The sequence below is a fragment of the Ascaphus truei genome, chromosome 5, assembly GCF_040206685.1.
Source record: "Ascaphus truei isolate aAscTru1 chromosome 5, aAscTru1.hap1, whole genome shotgun sequence".
NCBI classification, from domain to species: domain Eukaryota; kingdom Metazoa; phylum Chordata; class Amphibia; order Anura; family Ascaphidae; genus Ascaphus; species Ascaphus truei.
The window spans coordinates 164,376,999-164,398,236 of NC_134487.1; positions in this window are offsets into that span (position 1 = coordinate 164,376,999).

The window sequence follows — 21,238 nt, forward strand, 5'->3', positions numbered from 1 at the left end:
AGAGATCCTCAATTAAAATATACGTCCTCAATACATAAATCCTATGTTAGCGGCGAATTAAAAATAAGGTGGGGGAAGGGTAGACCAAAAAGGAGTATGTATCCCAAATGGAAACAAAAAGAAAACAGCGCACAACGCCAAATAGTGAAGTAAGTAATAGAATGTATTACAATGTTAAAGGGGTAATAAATCTGCGTACATCAGATAGAAATAACATGTGCATTTAGTGCATAACACACTGGTTACCACTCTGTAGCTGTAAAACAGGACGGTCTGGCACTCAGCTGTCTCTGCAGGAGCCTCTATGATGGTTCTGGGGCATGGGATCCTTCATGCACTCCTCACACAGCAGGACGCTGCTCACAAGGGGATTCCTTTCAAGCAGCCTGGTAATACTGCAGATTCAGACACTTAGTCCAGGCTGACTTAGTCCAGTTCAGACACTTAGTCCAGTTACCAGGCTGCTTGAAAGGAATCCCCTTGTGAGCAGCGTCCTGCTGTGTGAGGAGTGCATGAAGGATCCCATGCCCCAGCACCATCATAGAGGCTCCTGCAGAGACAGCTGAGTGCCAGACCGTCCTGTTTTACAGCTACAGAGTGGTAACCAGTGTGTTATGCACTAAATGCACATGTTATTTCTATCTGATGTACGCAGATTTATTACCCCTTTAACATTGTAATACATTCTATTACTTACTTCACTATTTGGCGTTGTGCGCTGTTTTCTTTTTGTTTCCATTTCTTAGAGTGTGTGGGGTGCTGAGCCACCCCTAATGTTTATAGCAGCAGATGCCCTTATCAACCACACGGTTATGTTATAATTTAATTATTTAATCACTTATTCACTGTGGTATTGTGGTTTACTTTATTTATATATGGTTTAGTCACTGCACTGTATTCAATTATAAGGAGATAGATAGTAGCGCACAGTTTATTTCTGTTTTTCCAATGTATCCCAAATAAATTCTAGGCTACTGTACTGCTGCGGCCAAGTTTATTCGAGCATTTGCCCGTTCTTGGCCGCAGCAGTAGCCTGGCGCGCGCCCAAGGGTGACGGGCGCGCGCCGAAGCAGCGGAAGAGCGCCCTCCGATCGGGGCGCTCTCCCTACCGCTGCCGGGTCCGCCGGGACCCCCGGAACCCCCTGCCGCCGTCCCGCGATCGCGGGACACCAGGGCTCCCTCGGGGAGCCCTGGACGCGCGTGCAGGGGGCGCAGGCTCCCGAAGACGCGTGACCGCGCGTCTATGACGCGCGGCACGCCGAGGGGCGGCCACTAGCAAGCCGGGAATCTCCCGGCTTGCGGTACCGGCCACACTTTAATAAAGTGTGTCGGTAGTGTAGCTCTATACTGCTGCGGCCGAGTTTATTCGAGCATTTGCCCGTTCTCGGCCGCAGCAGTAGCCTGGCGCGCGCCGGAGGGTGACGGGCGCGCGCCGAAGCAGCGGAAGAGCGCCCTCCGATCGGGGCGCTCTCCCTCCCGCTGCCGGGTCCGCCGGGTCCCCCGGAACCCCCTGCCGCCGTCCCCCACATCGCGGGACACCAGGGCTCCCTCGGGGAGCCCTGGACACGCGTGCAGGGGCGCACGCTCCCGATGACGCGTGACCGCGCGTCGGTGACGCGCGGCACGCCGAGGGGCGGCCACTAGCAAGCCGGGAAATCTCCCGGCTTGCGGATCTGGCCGCAGTGCAATAAACTGTGTCGCCAGTGTACCCTCTAACAGGGCAGGTAAGTATATGCAATGATACAGTGTATGGTTTCTAAATGTTTCTAAGGGGCTTATGCAGAGAGGATCGCTATAGAAAGTAAAAATGGCAATAAAATAGGCACTGATTTGCCGTTACTTATGGGCGTATGCAGAGAACTGCGTTACCTCGGTGTACACTTGGTGGTAATTTTGGCGAGTTCCGATTAGCGCTAATATCGCCATACCATGGTGCGCTGTATACACAACATGTATCTGGCCTGCTTTGACGTGTCACCAGTTCCACGCGGCTCTCGCGAGAGCGTGAGCGGTTGACGGACAGTTTTTGAAGTACCTCAGCAAGCGGGAAAGCTCATTTTGCGCGCACAGCGTTACTGTACATCCACAGTGAACAATAGCCCCTTGACATAACCGTGTCGTCAACTGGAAGTGTTGTTGTGTGTTCTGTGTCGAATTAATATAAATCTATGAATGTTGTTCTCTGTACACATATGGATTAACCCCTAGCATTCCAAACAGTGGTAATCTGCAGTTAGTTTTTCTGTCAGTGCCGGTAGCACCGTCTCCCTCTACAATACGTTAGATACCCTGCTTCAAGGTTGATGTGTGTGTTTCCTCAGTGTATAGGATACATATATTAGTATTTGCCCTTGGCCGTCCCATTTTTTTGTTTTTACATTGTGTTTCATTGTATGATTGTGTTTTGTTTGTGTGTCATTTTTTGATCTTGATCGTCAACAGCGCCCACACACATGCATACACATAGACATACACACACACACACACACACACACACACACACACACACACACACACACACACACACACACACACACACACACACACACACACACACACACACACACACACACACACACACACACACACATACACACACACACACACACACACGCACACAATGTACACACACACACACACACACACAGAGGATACATGGATCGGGGCAGAAGGGGGGACAGAGCTTAAGGGGGCGGACCAAGGCCGGCCGCGTCATTGGCCGGGGGCGGCCCAGTGACTTATCGGAGATGGTTCGCCTTAATTGGGCGAACGGCTCACATGACCGGCCTGTGTCGCCGGTAAGCGGGGGAATTTAAAATTCCCCCAAGTACCCGCGCCACCCGGAACGGAATAACCCCAGGTACCCGCGCCACCCGGCACGGAATACCTCCAAGTACCCGCGCCACCCAACACAGCATGTGGGGGTATACCACAAGGATCGTATGTACCCACAGATACTCTCCCTACCCCCTGCACAGCACCCTATGCTCCATACTCCTCTCCTGTCTCATTTGGGGAAGGAGCCCCACAGACCCTATTCTGTATTGGGATCAATTTGATAACCCCCACCCCATCCATCTATCTCCCCCCCCCTTCTCGCCCTCTCTCCCCCCCAACTCGCCCTCTCTCCCCCCCCCATCTCGCCCTCTCTTCCCCCATCTCGCCCTCTCTCCCCACCATCTCGCCCTCTCTCCCCCCCATCTCGCCCTCTCTCCCCCCCCCCATCTCGCCTTCTCTCCCCCCCCATCTCGCCCTCTCTCCCCCCACCCTGCACGGATCCACCCCCCTGTCAAGGTAACAACCCTGCGTAATCCAATTAACGAGACTCGATGGTCTCTCTGCGTTTGCCGGGCAGGGTGGATAACACGCGTGCCGTGCCGAAAAGTGTTTTGTTACCAACGCCGCGGGCCAGTGATCGGCCCGTCTTCCCTGACGGGCAAGTGCCACAGCCTGTGCTTCGGCTGGCATGGATATTTCCACCGGCCAAGAGCTGCCCCCCCTGGAATAAGCTGCCCCCCCTGGAATAACCTCCCCCCCTTGAATATTCTGCCCCCCCCCTGGAATATTCTGCCTCCCCTGGATTATTCTGCCCCCCCTGGAATAAACTGCCCCCCATGGAATAAACCGCCCCCCCCCCTGGAATAAGCTCCCCCCCCTGGAATAAACTCCCCCCCCCTGTAATAAGCTGTCCCCCTGGAATAAACTGTGGAGACACCACAAAGCATTTACAAAAGCAACGTTTATGAAAGTCATGATGGGGATGAGTAAACATCAGAACGGCGAAAAAATGCAACTTGCCATCTTTTCCTGGAAACCTGCAACTCGCCATACTATGGCACATATTGGCGCGTTCACGCGATTCGGAGCTTCTGGAATACCACACTATATTAGCATGGCGAGTTCCAGGTTCTCGCCACGAGTTTGGCGACTTTTACACCTCTGAAAACTTTTCTGGCCGATTTTAAAAATCGCGCCATTTTCTCACGAGTTAAAGGTTTAGTGGCTAGTTTTTTCGCCAGAAGATGGCGCTATTTCCATATCTATGCTCTTTGCATAAGCCCCTAAATGTTTGATACAGTGTGTAGCACTGACATGTGAAAGGAGATACAATATTGCCAAAAGGGTTACTCAAACAATGTCAGTAGCGAGGGTTCCCTTTACACTGCTACAGTACTGTACACGCCTATGCATTTCAACAATTTTCAAATGAGACATATAGTACAGTACCGTACAGCAGCACAGCACTGCAAATGCATGTACTTTAATATGCAATTTTCTATTACTGTGCACGCACGCACAGACTGTGTACTGACGTAGGTTGAACCGCGAAGGTATAAGACTTCAAAGACAACAGCTCGCAAACGCCCCCATGAGTTTTTACACGGCACTGCAGTATTGCAGACAGCGAGAATAAAATGCTTAAATCACGGGCGTGAAAATAACGCAATTCACTCCGGACGAAAACGACACAAAACCGTACATAACCGGGATAATCTGAAATTCGCGGAGCTAGCCGAGTTAGAATAAAGGTTGTCACCACTGTATCACATTAAGCGCTGTTGATGTTTATAGTAGAGATAGTTGGAACAGTCCAAGTAATTCCGCTGATGTTTTTGACCAAATTTGTGTCCCATTCCCTGTCACGGGGAAGTGGTCCCCATTCCATTAATAAAGGTATTTGGCCCGACTGTGTGCCCCTGAACCAGGTTGGGAATTGTAGAGTGTCAGCTCTGCAACCCAACCAGGGTAATAATACTGCAAATGTATTTGAAATGCCTGTGTCTCTTACCCAGGAATAAGGGGGCAAGATTAATACCATGTAACGACTGTATAAGCCATGTAGCAGGGTCCCCTGAGTCATATTAGAAATATGAAGTGTCAGCTCTGCAGCCAACTGCGAGTTGAGAGCCAGTACATGCATTAGAATTGTCTATGTGCGTCCGGCTAGAGATAAGCGTCCCACACACGCTAAACTTAGCTACATTGGCTGCAGTTATATTAAAGTGTAATAATATGTCTAAAATACGCCTGCTAGGAATAGGGGGCCTCTAAACACTGGCTTGAAAGCAGATGATATAGGAAAATCAGCGCTCGTGCTACAGGTATATATTGTGTTGGAAACATAAATCTCCTTGCTGCATGTGTGGGGAGCATCTCCCCGGTTAGCTCCTAAAAAAAGGTGACCCCCTAGGGGGCACCCTTGAAGAAATGAAAGGAAAATGCACACAATGCGCACCAGAAATTAAAAAATGGTAAAATGTTTATTGATAACAATTAAAACTAAACTGAGGGGATCCAACCCCACCTCAGTACAATGCATCACAAAGTTAAGTTTGGTTACAATGAACACAAACGATAGGATAGATCAATTCTTACCAGTAGACCTAAATCTACAAGCAACATAACACACAATGTATGAAAATAAAAATTATACATTGTTTATGTGTATATTGCATTCTAGGCATGTTTGGTATGTGACATGCTTTGTATCTAGAGTCCAGCAGTGTATGAGTAAACAAACATATTCTCTTGACTTTGGGAAACAATGTCCGCATTGTTTATATTGTATACATGAGTTGCTTTTCTTGCTCGTTTTTGGTAAAAACTGCTGCCCATATAAAGTTATGGGTTTCCCTTGGGAAGACACACACATCTGGACCCAATATGTACTAATTTCTAGCCCGGTAATTGATTTGCTGTGGTATAGTGAAATACGCGCTTGTGACGCTGTGCGTGACCTCCTGACGAAGCACGTAGTGCGAAACGCGTAGAGGTCACAACAGGTCACTCTGCGCGTATCCTGACAGGCTGAGACGGCATTTGCAGGGAGCATGGGCGGTGGAGAGATCTCTGCGGTGGCGTGATCCGGATCCTTGTACGCTTGCCGCGGAACCCGCTATAGGCTTCAGTGTAAGTCTCCGTCTCCCCCTGTCAGTCTCGGGTAGTTGTTTAACTATATTTTAGTTTTAATCAGGATTATTTGTTCTGTTTTTCTTTTGAACACTGCCCCCCCCTTTTTTTTATTATTTTTATTTTCATACATTGTGTGTTATGTTGCTTGTAGATTTAGGTCTACTGGATAGAATTGATCTACCCTATGGTTTGTGTTCATTGTAACCAAACTTAGCTTTGTGACGCATTGTACTGAGGTGGGGTTGGATCCCCTCAGTTTAGTTTTAATTGTTATCAATAAACATTTTACCATTTTTTAATTTCTGGTGCGCATTGTGTGCATTTTTCTTTCAGGCCTCTAAACACTGTTTAAAGGGTTAATTGGATCGTGTGCATGTGGTTATGTGGTCGAGCTCGGCATTACAACACTATCACTGTCTAACCGTGACAAGCAAGGGAAGCCTTAACCGCAAGTTAAATTGGTTAAATGGTCTGTGGTGATGAAAAGATGCCAGATCGCAACATTGTATAATGTGGTTTCCTCATTCAATGATGGTCAATTGGTAAAGTACGTCTGCGGTTATCGATTGATTGCAACATTGCGTCCCGACCTCAAACCGCAGACCGGGGAAAAGTTTAACCACAAACCACATCATAGCCCTCACATAATTAAGCAGCTAACTTTGGTTGGACGGTTCTTGCTTTCTAATTTTTGGTGTGCAGAGTGCTAGGGGGTAGACATATAATCTAGTATAGTTATAAGAACTGTAACATTTATTTAAAAGCAGAAATGAGAAGTAGCTTGGAGTTTAATACTTTAAAGCTATAGGAACCGGGCCATTTACATTTCCGTCAGGCAGGACAGCGGATACATTAAGCATTCACCATTGTCATTTATGATCAGGTATGAGTCATGTAATATGTCAGTCCAGACTTCTGAGACTCCCTGTGGAGTAGGCTCCAGAGTGTCTGCAAAAGTCTGTGGCTTCAAAAGACACCGACCTGGGTAAAGAGCTAAATGTCAGGAAACATGTATAAACAGGTTGCCTAGCAGATGTCTGTGCATCCTGGAGAAAGGTAGACATTCTGCTGCCGTGCCAGGGGGCTTCTTCAGGTATGCTAAGCGGGTTAAGTGTGAAGTTAGTGCATGACCCTTGGCATACCATGAAGCCCTTTGCCCGGCTGCAGGAACTGTTGGCAAACTTGCAATTGGTTGGGAATTTGCTTCCCATGCCTAGATTGGCTGTGTATTACCCAGATAGGCTTGGAAGGGTGTTAAAGCCTGTGCACGCTATCGGGTCGGGTGTTCAAGTGTGTTTAACTGTGTTCTACAGCATTCATCTGTGTGTCATTGGAAAGGACAGCGTGCGGTACAAAAATGTTTCATCGCAACCAAGGATTGTACCTCACTGTATAAGTTCATTAGAACTAAGGACTTGGAAACGATATCTACAAGCGCAGAACGAAGATACTTCTTTCGGCGGAGAAACAGGGGCTGCGAGCGGCGCCCCTAGCCAAAGATAGTTTTGCGTCTCTTGTTTGCGTATCAACTCCGCTCCTGGGAATTGATACTTAGAGATTATATTTAGTGGAGTTTCGTTCTGGAAACCATTTCTTTCATTTTAACTCATTCTCGTAAGTGTTATTTCGTGTTATCTTGTAAATCAAGTTGTGTGTGTTTCTCGTGTGAATAAATAAAATAAATTGTATCTCATGCTTTGTTCAATCAAAGGATCCAGGTATTTTGTGGGATAAGCACTGGTCTCCCGTGACATCCCCTAAAATCCGTCTATGGATGAGGTACTGAAAAAGCTGAGCAGATTCATTCAAATCCATAATTGAAAACAATCCGAAATTCAGATTGAATCCGAAATCATTTGCAGGATTGTTCAAAATCTGCGCTCTGATTAATCTGGGAGGGTGGATGCAGGAGAGAGGGAGGGAGACCTCAAATAATTTAGTAGTGTCTCCAGTTGTATATATATCCCCTCAAACATCCCTCCAAATAAATTAGGGAGATATGCCTGTGCTGTAAAAGTTGCACACCTGAGGTACTTGGCTGGGAGATATGCTAATGGTTATGCAAGTATATCTAAATGAGTCCCATCTCATACTTCTTTAAATTATTTCCATACCAAGTACTGTATATAGCATTGATAAGCCTAAGGCACCATCCAAGTGACTGGAATGGTGTCAGACCTAACTGGACTAGAGCCCACAACCACTGCTATTCAGACTACAGCTAGAGCAGTATGAGCTAAATCAACTGATGGCTAGCATCACTGTTACATCATACTTTTGAAAAAAAAAAAACACAGCGCAAACAAAACAAACAATTGTTAATATAAAATCACATGTGCAGCTAGTATTTAGCCTAAAGTAATATTACCAGAGGTTGTACTAAATGATCAAAAATCCTATTACTGTATATGAGTTCAACAAGATATTCACTAGCAGATCTACAGTATATAGACTAATTAGAGACCAGGATATGAAAAAAAAACAATAGACCAAACTTGAGATCCTGGAAGCAGGATATACAGGAGATTCCGTTTATGGAAGAACTGGTGTCAGGGTACGTGAGAGTCTGCAAAATAAATGTTTCAGAAAACTGGAGCGAAATGAAATTTAAGGATCTACATAGGGCTTATATTCCTTTTGTTAGAATAGAAAAAATGTGTGACGCACCAACAGAACAAAAAATAAACTGGAGAGAGGGTAACTACAAAATTTGCATTTGATCACTCATAAGATTAAACGACCGGCAAAAAAATGGAGCTGACATGTTCATGCTTGTGCACTTTATCAAGGCTTCTGTAAGTCTCATACACACACCATTCAGCAGTGTAAGTCTTACACATACGTTGTTTTATGTGTATACCCCACTTACTGTACATCTGTGAGGCACAGGTTCTTTCACTGCTTAGCAGCTTTTTGCTGCACCAATTAGGCAGACCAGACAAGAATTTGTGTCAGTATATACCCTGCATACTGACTCTGGATCTAGGGAGCATCACTTACCTGACACAATTAGAGTACAGTAACTACTTAGCCAGACTCCAAGTTCATGTTCTTAATCTGAACAGTAGATATGATAATCCACGTGTCTAACACTGATAGATACATATTTATGTTCTTCAGCAATTATTTAGATCCAGAACATTTTTGGGATCACCAAACATTTAATTATCATTTTTAATACCCATTATTTTAGTTTGGATATTTAATAAAATATTTTAATATTACCCATAAATCATCCAGTCGGTGACAGAGTGCCAATACTAGGTTACTTTCTCTTGCTCGTTCTATCCCATGACATTACCTAGGGAGCACCTTCACCACAACTACTTACTAGGCAGCTGTGGGTGTAAACCTATCTGTATACGTAGTTACCCTATCTCCAGTTTATTTTTTTCTTCTGGTGGTGCGTTGCGCATTTTTTCTATTAGACTATTCACTGGAGCACAGCAGACCCAAAGGTTCCTGCAGCAACCCACGGGACCAGGATTGGACTTATTCACCTTCCACAACCGCGAGTCTCCACTTTGATATTATTGAGGATACAGTCTAGGATGTAGGGGGATGAGCAAGTCTACAGTTAATGATTAAAAAAGTTAACTAGGTGCCATGTGATGTAAATATTTACAGCTTATTTGTGAAAGTTCTTCAATGGAGTAGAACCAGCCAGGCATCATCTTTTAATATATACTGTAAACCCCAAGACTGATTGTTTGCACGGTTTACAAGTGGAGCTGGCAAGGAAACCTTTCTATGTAAGAAAAACAACGGAATGTTTATTAGTTGTGTTTTTTCATATAGACCAACAGTGCCTCAAATTCACTGTTGGTATTGTCTTTTGAAGCCACAGATTTGGTCTTTGGACTGTTTTTGCATTCCTTTTGTTAGATACAAGATAGCGGCAGACACAACTAAATGCCCTAAATGTGGACAATATAAAGTCAATCTTGCACATTGTCTTTGGTCATGATAAAATATCAAAATTCTGTGATCAATTGTTACAAATTTATAGCAAGTATAACAAAAGTAACCTGGAAAAATCACCCACTACCAATGGTATTTGCCAACACTGATATCTGGTCCATAAAAGCTAGTCATAGCAGAAAAGCAGTCCTGGCGACAGAAATTATTCTCCTGACAGCCAGGAAAGCAATAGAATACACAGATAAATGATCACAAAGGATCACAAAAAGCCCCCAGTAATTGCACTCAAAATAGGTGATACTAAAAATAATAGTGTCAACTCAATAGAGTATTGCTCATACAGCCCTGTACATAGCTTGTATGGGACTGTATATCAGAGCATAGCACTATTGCTACTGTTTATGCTATTTAGGCTTTAAACATTATAATATACTGCCTTTCTGCTTGCCTCAAAGGCATGGGGATTTTATCTATGCATTTTTATGGTGTTTTGTCGGGTTTTAACTTTATTGGTTTAATAAAACTTTATTATTTTTGTGTACTTGAGTGTGACCTTTTGCGGTTGACCCCACTGAGGGGCTTGGCTATTTTTGGCCTCTATTGAGTTGACACTATTATTTTTAGTGTCACCTATTTTGAGTGCAATTAGTGGGGGCTTTTTGTGATCCTTTGTGATCATTTATCTGTGTGTTCTATGCTACTCTCTCCCCCATGCACCAGGTAGTTCTGTATGTTGTTGTTGTCTGTTGGTTAGCGACGTGTTTTTGTGTATTCTAGCCAGGAAAGCAATACAGATCAAATTGATATATACAGATATGCCAAATATAGATCTAATTAGAACCCTCCTTGTAAAACTGATCACAAAAGATAAAATAACATATGATCTTGAGGGGAGTGATCAATCGACCAAATTTGACTCAAAGTGGGAGATGATCATCGCCTCATTCTTGGCCCATGAAGACGAGAAATTATGATCAAAAACAAGGAGACCGAAAGGCATCAAGGAATAAATGGATAAACAAGTAAATCAACAATCAGATTTACAACAAAGAAAAAGAGGAAAACGATTGAATCACCAAACAAAAGGTTAATGCAATCTAGTTGACAAAGTTAAATAGTTTAGAATTTAATTGGAATAACATTGCTGGTAATGATTATTCTTTTGTTATGGAAAAAATGGGTAACAAATAACTTATATAGTATTTGGGTAAGGAAATGCAAATAAAAAGCTACACAGTAGGACTGAAATGATGGGATAAGTTGGGAAATTTCAAAAAAGAGCTAAAATCTTGATTAATGGTGGTTACTAGCCATAACTCTGAATTCCCAAATTGTATTTTTCCATTATTTTACCATGTCACCATATTATTGTACTGTACTGTATTACTGTAATTACTACACTGTGATGACATGTAACTACTGACACAAATAAAAAGACATTTAAAAAACAAAAGGACTTTACATTTTAGAAAGGCGGATTTCCCTAACCGCCCCCCCCACCACCCCTAACAATTAAAATCTTTATAGATTACAGATGCAGTGGCCGTTATTCGAACAAATCACGGAGCCGTTCTTGTGTGCGCTGCTGTACTCCAGCGGCATTAACGTGGCCAATAGCCCCAAGCACACGTGTTTATCGTGGTTGCTTTGTTTGAATTTCATGGATTGTGTGCAATTAAATACAATTAAATTAATGAATTGTAATGTGTACAGTACTGTGCTACTGTGTCAATTTCAGGTGTTTAAAAACCAGAACACTAAAATGCCATTTTCTTAATTTGCCTGCACTCGCGTCTTTAGGTGGTACGGTTGGAAGGAATCCCGTGCCATGACATGGGTATTCCAAGGTATACAACGCATGAAGTGTTCGAATAACGACCGCTGCATCTGTATGTTGAGTGTGGGGGATGGGTACAGAAAGAAAAAACAGGGTGGGAATAGGGCAATAGAACAACCAACACACAAATCAACAATACAAAATAAACAATAATATTAATAATGATGTTTACAAAAATAGAAGGGGGGGGCAAGAGACAATAGCAGTTACAATTATTTCACAGTACCTTCAATAGAATTTAGTTAACAGCCTTAGAGTGTTTAAGGACCAAATTCCCTTACTATGTTTGGCATTACCGATATGTCTTCTGGAAAGGCACTTACTGTATCCAGGGACTCACAGTCCTCGAATTTAACCATAGAGTATCAGTATTCATGAGGGCAGTGAGTTTTTCCATTTCTAGAACATGTCAAACATTTTCCAGGAAGATCTGATGAGATGGTATATTTGTCTGCTTCCATTGAAGGACTGTTGTCCATCTTTTTGTTGTCAGAAGATGTGCAATTAATTTGTTTGTGGCATATGACACGTTTACCACAGGTTTCCCCCAAGATCATTATCAAAGGGTCCAATGGTAAAACAATGCAAAGTGTCCTGTTGAGCTGTCTCTTAATTCTTCCCCAAAAGGGAATAACCTTTGTGCATGTCCAGATATATGATATAAGGTGTCCCATATGACCACAATTTTTCCAACACAAGGCACTTGCCCTTTAATCTATCTATCTATCTATCTATCTATCTATCTATCTATCTATCTATCTATCTATCTATCTATATATAGATATAACACCCCTATCCCCACCTGGCTGCAGAAGTTTCTCCCTGATTTCTACCTGCTTCAGTGTAGTGTACCTCAGCCAGTTTTACCTCTGGCCTCAGGACATCTCTGGTGGATGCAGGCCAAGGCTGTAGGAGTAGATGTAGAATAAGTAGAATAGGGCACCAGGAACTTTTAAAACAACATGCTTCCTTTTATTGTCAGCACCAGCAGACACAGCAGAATCAGTACGAAGCAGCAATAATCAGGACAGGTTTTCAGTTCCCTGTAAGTCATACAGAACTAGTACCTCACACTACCCCTTCCACGTGTAGGCCTGCTTCACCCCCTCCCATGTTAGAGTAGCTATTCTTGTCTCATAGCTCCGGGGAAATACACTTAGGAATCTCACCCCTCTCTGCTCTGCTCAAGGCTCTGTTCTTCTCTTTATCCTCCTGCCTGATATGCTTGGCTGCTTTGCTTGAGTCCCCTGGGGCCTATACTCAATTGGTCCCTACTTAACCCAGCTAAACTTCTCAGGCCTGTCTTCACTCAGGGCCCAGGGCACACCTAATCATAAAGGGCAGTTACCCAATGTACAGTATATAATCTGGGGGTGAGACCAGGGCTGCTGAGAGGGGGGGACAGCTCGGGATGGTGTCTCGGGCCCAGTGGCTGGGGGGGTTCGGCCGGCCAGTTCTGCAAATTTCCCCCTGACACCTGGCCAGGCCCTGCTACTGGTTGCGGCTGGGCCCCGGCTCTAAGCTTCCTGCACGGCCTTTCCTCTCTCTGTCCCATGCTGCCGAGCTTCCACTGGTGGCGTGCGACAGGGCTCTGACGTCAGTGCACCGGATGTAAGCTTGGCCAGGCTTCCGGCACACCGCGTGCTGATGTCAGAGCCCTGGCGCATGCGGGCAGTGGAAGCTCAGCGGCGTGTGACAGAGAGAGGAAAGGTCCTGCAGGCAACTGAGTCAGTGCATGGCCATGACCGAATGCAAGGCCTTGCCAGAGGTTGCGGTAAATTTGCAGCGCCTTCCGGGCCCCCCCAGCCAGCGGACCCCAGCAGACACTGGGCCAGACTTGACCCAAGGTAAGTATTTTTATATGTTTTGGGGGGCGTGGGGGTATTGTTATATGTATTGGGGGACTTTTTATATTTATTGGGGGGCTTGGGGGTATTGTTAGAAAAATTCCCCCAAGCCCCCCAATACATATAAAAATACCCCCAAGTCCCTAATACATATAAAAAGTCCCCTAAGCCCCCAATACATATATGTATTGGGGACTTGGGGGTATTTTTATATGTGTTGGGGGATTGGGGGATTTTTTTATAGCGGTTGGGGTATTTTTTATATGTATTGGGGAGGGTTGTTTTTTTTATACTGTACAGTATGTATTGTTTTATTTTTTTTTAATGGATTGGGCATTTTTTTTTTAGATGTATTGGAGTCTGGAGTCTAGAGGGGTTTTTTTTGGATGCATTGGGGTATTTTTTTTAGATGCATTAGAGTCTTTATTTAGATGCATTTGAGTCTTTTTTAGATGCATTAGGGTCTTTTTTTAATATTATTTGGGTAGGTTTTATATGTATTTTTTTATATATGTGTAAAACACTTTCCCCCACCCCTTGGAGATGTGTGGCTATGGTGTGTGTGGTGCAATACCTGTGGCTCACAGAAGGTCTGAGCCTCTGCTTCAGGGAGCTTGGGGTGCATACTGGTAAGGTGTTCTTCAGCACCTCCACCTGTAACGGATTCTACTGTGTGGAATAACCGTTACAGGACCGCTTAATATATATATACTTATACAATACCACACATACTGGGGAAAACATAAAATAACAGCTTTACTGGAGGACGAGAGTATGGCTACTGGTTACAGCCTACCCGCCAGCCCTCGCAGGGCTATAACCCCCCACCAAGTGTCCCACATTCCTGACGGGGCCCTGGGCACCCAACCATCCTGGTGTCCCAACCATCCCTGGTGTCCCAAGGATATAACCCGTCAACCGTATATGTGGTCAGCGCTGCCACTAGAGTGTGTGTTGGTGCACTTGTGCGTAGGGTACCTGCCTGGTGCATCTGCAACGATGATCCACAACTACGGCTCTTCCGCATCGGTGTGGGGTGGTCCCCGCGTGGAGTGTCCACCTCAAGGATAGTCTCTTCCGTGGGATGGTCTGGTCCCAGACAACCAAGGGCCAGGATGCCGCTGTTTCCTGGCTGTGTTCCTCACTACAAGCTACAGGGGCAGTATCCCTATCTATGGGCCTGTCCCTGTAGCAGCCACAAACTGAGGGGAGTTGGACCTAGCTCGGGCCTATCAGGGGTCTCTGGCCTACACTCACACCTTCTCCTTTGGTGTCCAGCTTCCAACTAACGTGGCTGCAGCGTGCAAAATTTATCTATATTTCCCTTGTAGGGTAAGCTCTAATTCGTGGGTTTTTTCCCCCCAATACTTATTGCACAACTTGTGTTTGCTTAAACGGCAGGCTAGAAGAGCTGCACGGAGAGAGATGCAGCTCATTGCACAGCTGTTACAGGCGATTAGGCAGTTTTAATGTTAATTTTAATAACAGAGTATTGAAGAAGGGATGCTCATGAGCTGGCCCGCATTAATTTCAGCATTGAGGATCCCCTGCTTCCCGAGTTACAGGCACCGGTATGGGGTGCCGGTATCTCCTGTGCATTTTAATGTCCCAGTCACGTGACGAAGGAAATGTAAACAACGCAGGGAGATACCGTCACTCCATACCAGGGCCTGTAACTCAGAAGGTAGGTGGTCCCAAGGTTGAATTTAATGTGATTCAGCTCAGGAAACTCCTTGCTTCATTATTCTGTTATTAAAATTAACATTAAAATAGCTTCATTACCATAGCAGCTACCCGCTAAGGTAATAAAGGCGTAAAGCCAGGGTACCTGGTTTATTGGTGGTACATGGTGTACCATGTACTTGGGGGTACTTGTGGGGGTACTTGGCCCAGGGTGTGTGGTTAGCCATACCAGGAAGGTTATGGGAGGTGGACACCGCTATGGTAATAAAGGGGTTAACCCTTCCTGCTACCCATCTGGTAGGCCTAACCACACTGGGCCAACTACCCCCATTCGCCTACGCCCTCTAGCCTAATAAACATTTAAATACAACAAACCTACTACCCACCCCCTCCACCCCCAACACCTCCTCTCCTCTAACACATATAGTACAATAATTGGCAAAATCCCTATTATCCAGATATAGAAAATAGCGCATTTGACCATTAAAAATAAAACATTAGCCAGCCAGCTTAAAGTAAATTAAAGTTGTACTTACCAGGATGAGTAGAGCACGCGCTGGCCCTTTTTGTTTAATAGAAGATCGAGGAAGGTGGTTGATCCTGCGGATAGCTGTCTGGGAGTTCCAGTGTTCATTTTTATTTTCATTTATATTTTTTAATACAAGGTTTATTATTATTTTCGGCTTTTTATTTTATTTATTTTTCTTCTCCTTTTCCTCCTTCTCCCTCCCCCCCTCCTTTTCCAATACTTCCCTTCTTTCCTCTTGTTTCCATTGCCTTTCCCCATTCCTTTTCCCTTGTTTTAAATGGTGTACAGTATGTTTGTATATGTTTTTTATGTGGTTTGTCATTGGCACTAATTAACATAGGAATTGGTCTCTCACATGTTAGTTCAATCATTTAATTATACTTGAGTGGCGCTGTAATTTTATGTTTTGTATCTATCTATCTGTCTATCTATCTATCTATCTGTCTATCTATCTATCTATCTATCTATCTATCTATCTATCTATCTATCTATCTATCTATCTATCTATCTATCTATCTATCTATCTGTCTGTCTGTCTGTCTATCTGTCTGTCTGTCTGTCTGTCTGTCTATCTATCTATCTATCTATCTATCTATCTATCTATCTATCTATCTCCCTTTCCCCCTTTATGGGAGATCTGCCTGTTACATGTATACTGGAGCTGGTTAGCTCAGCTGCTGTAGGCCAGGAAGCTTGAGTCTCTGTGGGGGGAATAGCAACAGACATATCGTTACTTCATCGGTGCAGCAACTCCATCCTGTAGGGTAGCTACCTGAGGCAGATGGTATTCCCTACAGGATCTCCCTTTTCCATTAACGACACAGAGAATTGGAACTGTTCGCCTTTTATTTGGTTGGCCAGGATCCAATTCCATCTCTTGCAAGAGGTGTACTTCTTGCACTGACTATCATATAATATCTTCCCTCGCATCTTGCATCACTGTCATTCCCTGACTTGGCCCTTGAGGCTAGTTGCCACCCTCTACCCCCTGATGGGGTAAGGCAGACACATGCCTCACTCACTGGGAATCAGGCTACATCCTGGAATTGTTTCTCTAAATTTGGATTAGGAGCCTCTTATATACCTCGGGTGGGGTTAGTGACCATGCCCCAAACTGGGCAGCTGTTAGAGGTGGTCCCAGTGTCACACCATGCTACGTGCGATCACTTAACACTCCCCCCAGTCATGACGCACCCAACTGCTATCCAGTTTGCACCTGTTTATGGCAACAATATAGCTAGTGTGCCAACAGACTCATATCCTGGCCCATCTGAAAGGAATTTAACCCTGACACTGCTTGCACTTACCAGGACTTACATGCTAGGGGTGGGAAACAAATAGTCAGGGGCACTAGGCTACATACATATTTTATATACAGTATGTATATGTATGTATATATAAAGCAGAAAATAGCCGTGTTAGTCCAGTTGCGATAGTGCAGAATAAATGAGCTCTTCAGTATTAGGTGATACTTTTTTTATTGGACTAACAATTTATTCATAGGACAAGCTTTCGAGAGTTATCCTCTCTTCTTCAGGTCAGCAATACTGATATACAAAGGATTCAATGGCTAAAACAGTGTAGAGAGAGGGGGAAAAAAAGATATTTACTGTAGATAAGGTAGGGTGTTAAAAGTGTTTGAAGCCAGGGGACGGTGTCAAAGAAAGGTGGGGAGGGGAAGGGATGTTGGGGGGGAGAGAAAGTGTGGATAAGAATTGAGGCAAGCAGGATAATTACAAACAATTTTGAAAGGGTGTGAGAAAACCCATGTCCGCATTGATACAAAACAAGGTATCATACACAGCCAGGCTATAAGACACCACCGCATATGCTCTGAGACTGAAGACAGAAACAGGCATCTCACATTCCTGACCGAATCGTTCAGACAGAAGGGATACAAACCAAAGACCATTGCCAAAACTATTACATCTGCAATAAAAGCCCCACGAGAACACCTGCTACAATACAGACAGAAAGAACCTACCACACGCATACCACTAGTGACCACATACAACCCTACCCTAGAGGGTATATGAAAAATAATCAAAGATCTGCAACCCATGCTGACAGAGGATGCGGCATTAAAAGAAATCTTTCCCAAACCTCCCATTCTTGCATTCCGGCAACCACCAAACCTCAAACAGAAATTAGTCAGCAGAAAACTTCACAACAATTTTAAAGACATGGATAATGGCACAAAACCGTGCAGCAACAAATGCTGCAAACTCTGCAAACATATTTGCCAAGATCCCACAGCCAGTCACAACCATAGAACATTCAATGTTAAAGGATCATACAGCTGCACATCCAGGAATATAGTGTATATGATTCAGTGCAACAAATGTGACCAAGGTTGCTACATTGGGGAAACCAGCCAAAAACTACAAGGCAGAATGAATATGCACAGACACTCTATACTCCATCACGAAGAAGGAAGATACTGCTCACCTGTGGGACATCACTTCTCACAACCAGATCATTCCATAAATGATTTAAAAATCAAAATCCTCAATGGAATGTTTAAAAGCACCCAAGAACGGAAAACATTTGAACTCACAATGATAAGACTCTTTGACACCAAAACCAAAAGACTTAATGCGGACATGGGTTTTCTCACACCCTATCAAAATTGTTTTTAATTATCCTGCTAGCCTCAATTCTTATCCACACTTTCTCTCCCCCCCAACATCCCTTCCCCTCCCCACCTTTCTTTGACACTGTCCCCTGGCTTCAAACACTTTTAACACCCTACCTTATCTACAGTAAATATCTGGGGGGGGGGGGGGGGTTCCCTCTCTCTACACTGTTTTAGCCATTGAATCCTTTGTATATCAGTATTGCCTGACCTGAAGAAGAGAGGATAACTCTCAAAAGCTTGTCCTATGACATGAATTGTTAGTCCAATAAAAAAGGAATCACCTAATACTGAAGAACTCATTTATTCTGCACTATGTATATATATGTATATATGTATATAAAACCCCAACACTTTTAGTAACAATTTAATAATTGTATAATTGCTCTTTGATAAAGCGCCATTTGGCGTGAAACGCAGCAGAGGACCTTGTCTGTAGCTTTGCTATCATGCAATACTGAATAAAGCATTTTTCTCTGCTTTTTCACCTGTTCACATAACGGACTGAAGCACGCCACTTCGAGGACCACCGCCGACCGTGTAATTGTGAGTTTTTCATCTATACTCCAACGGACTGTTTCCCCTATTGCCATTGTGTTTGCAGCGGTATTCTTGGCGCTCCAGCCTTACGGACCGACGGATCACAACCTAGGCACTTCAGACGGGATGAGTTCTTTCTAATTGTGAACTCATTCCCATATTGTGCTGTGTGGTTGTTTCCTGTTTATTGGGGTCCCTAATTATGGTTTTATTGTGAGCCCTATACCACTCTATACACTATATAGTGCATTTTTTATGGACTTCTTTAATTACTTATGGTCCTGGACATTTTAAGCCATATTGCTACCATTTCATGGATATTACTGTAGAAGCACCATTGTTGGGATTTGTTTCCTGTGTTTTGCTATGGCAACAATATAGCTAGTGTGCCAACAGACTCACATCCTAGCCCATCTGAAAGGAATGTAACCCTGACACTGCCTGCACTTACCAGGACTTACATGCCAGGGGTGGGAAACACATAGTCAAGGGCACTAGGCTACATACATACTTACATTTATATACAGTATGTATATGTATGTATATATGTATGTATATATGTATGTAAAGCCCCAAAAACAGAACAGAATAAGACTTCTTGTTATCTATATTTTCTTTGGAAAAATTACAGGAAAATAGTCACGTTACCATTTTCTTTTTAGATAAGGATTCATAGTACTACCTTTTAATGTCCAAGAATATGGAACAAACTCAGTATGAAATGAAGTAGCTATAAACACTGACAGATTAGTTTAAATCATAATTTGGATAAACATATGAGAGATTACATCATTATGAAGTATAAATCACATCTGAATTTGTTGTCTAATATCTGTAGCTTATTTACATTGTGTGAGAGCCTAGGCCAATTTCAGTTTTAGTTAAATGTTTAGTAATTGGGAAGCATAAAGAGAACAATGCAATTTGTGAAACAACTTAATGGAAAGTATTCCATAAAGTGCAATAGTACCGATTTGGAACTACAGCATGAAAAGTTCCATTAAAGTCAATGTCCTGTTGGAAAAGTCAGGTTCATATTTCAAAGTCTTATCAGATTTCTTGGCAGAAAAGTGAAGTTTTCGAGAACCATTAATTTTGTTAATTGTTGAAGAAGATAATTATCTTAGTAAAGTTAAACTACTGAACTTTTTTATATTTAGACAGCATATATATCTTTAATGTTCAGTGGTTCGATTTTAATTTGGCCATAGATGGTGTCAAGGTTATTTTGGAAAGCATTTGTCTGTTCTTGTTCAAGGTGAATGGGTTACCGTAACATTGGGGATTCAAAAAGAACTGGTGGGAGAGTCACTCCGTGTAATGGGGAATTTTATATAGTAGGTGATTTGGGGGGGGGGGACAACATGTGTTCATTAAGTTTAACATTTGCTATATTTTGACTAATTGAGATATTACTTTTTACATTTATATTAATCTAGAAAAAAAAAAACTATAATGATTTATTAAATATGGCCCTTTAAAGCCCATTGAAGTGAATGGGGGTGGAAGGTATCTTTCGGACTATGTGTCTTATGGATTTAATACTACTTAGCTGGTACATCGGAAGCACATTAGTGATTGTGTTATCGCTATTTATTGCCAGAATTAATACTTTGAGATATTTTAGGAGTGGATAAAGTATATATGGCAAAGATTTTGCAGCAATTTAATGTAAATCTATCAACATGTGTCAACTTTGAACTATGTTAAATGTGTACAGTTAGTTAGGCCAACATTTATTTTGGTACATATGTTTTTTACATAACCAAACTTGACTGTGGAATTCTCTAATAGTTTAATATAGTAGAAATTGAGTTACACCGCAAAGTGCTTTCACTTTGCTGGGGCTTTAAACATATCCATAATTTTTTTATTTAAAAGCACATTTTTGATTAATTCCTTATGCTGCTTTCCCCTGGATTCAATGAGAGCACATCTGTAAGTGTTGCCAGATCTCCCCTCTCGGCATCGCCCCCTCCCCCCCTTAGTTCCCCGCTTACCTCCACATACTGGGGGAACCAGCGATCGGAGCAGGGAGGTTGCGCCGGGCGAGCAGGTCGCCGGAGGACCACAGTGCACCCGGCTAGCAGAGGCCGCCATCTTGGAAGGCGTGTGCATGAGCAGTACGTTTCATGCATGCGCAATGGTCCAATAGTTGCGGCAGCCATCTTGGGATTCCTCGCTCATGCGCAGTGCAAGCATAAGCGGTGGCAATTAAGAGATAAGTCCATCAGGGGAACTACAGTTCTCAGCAGCCAATGGGGCTGCAATACCCCATGGCCCAGTACAGCCAATAGGGCTGTAGCATTCCCCTGCTACACACAATTGATACA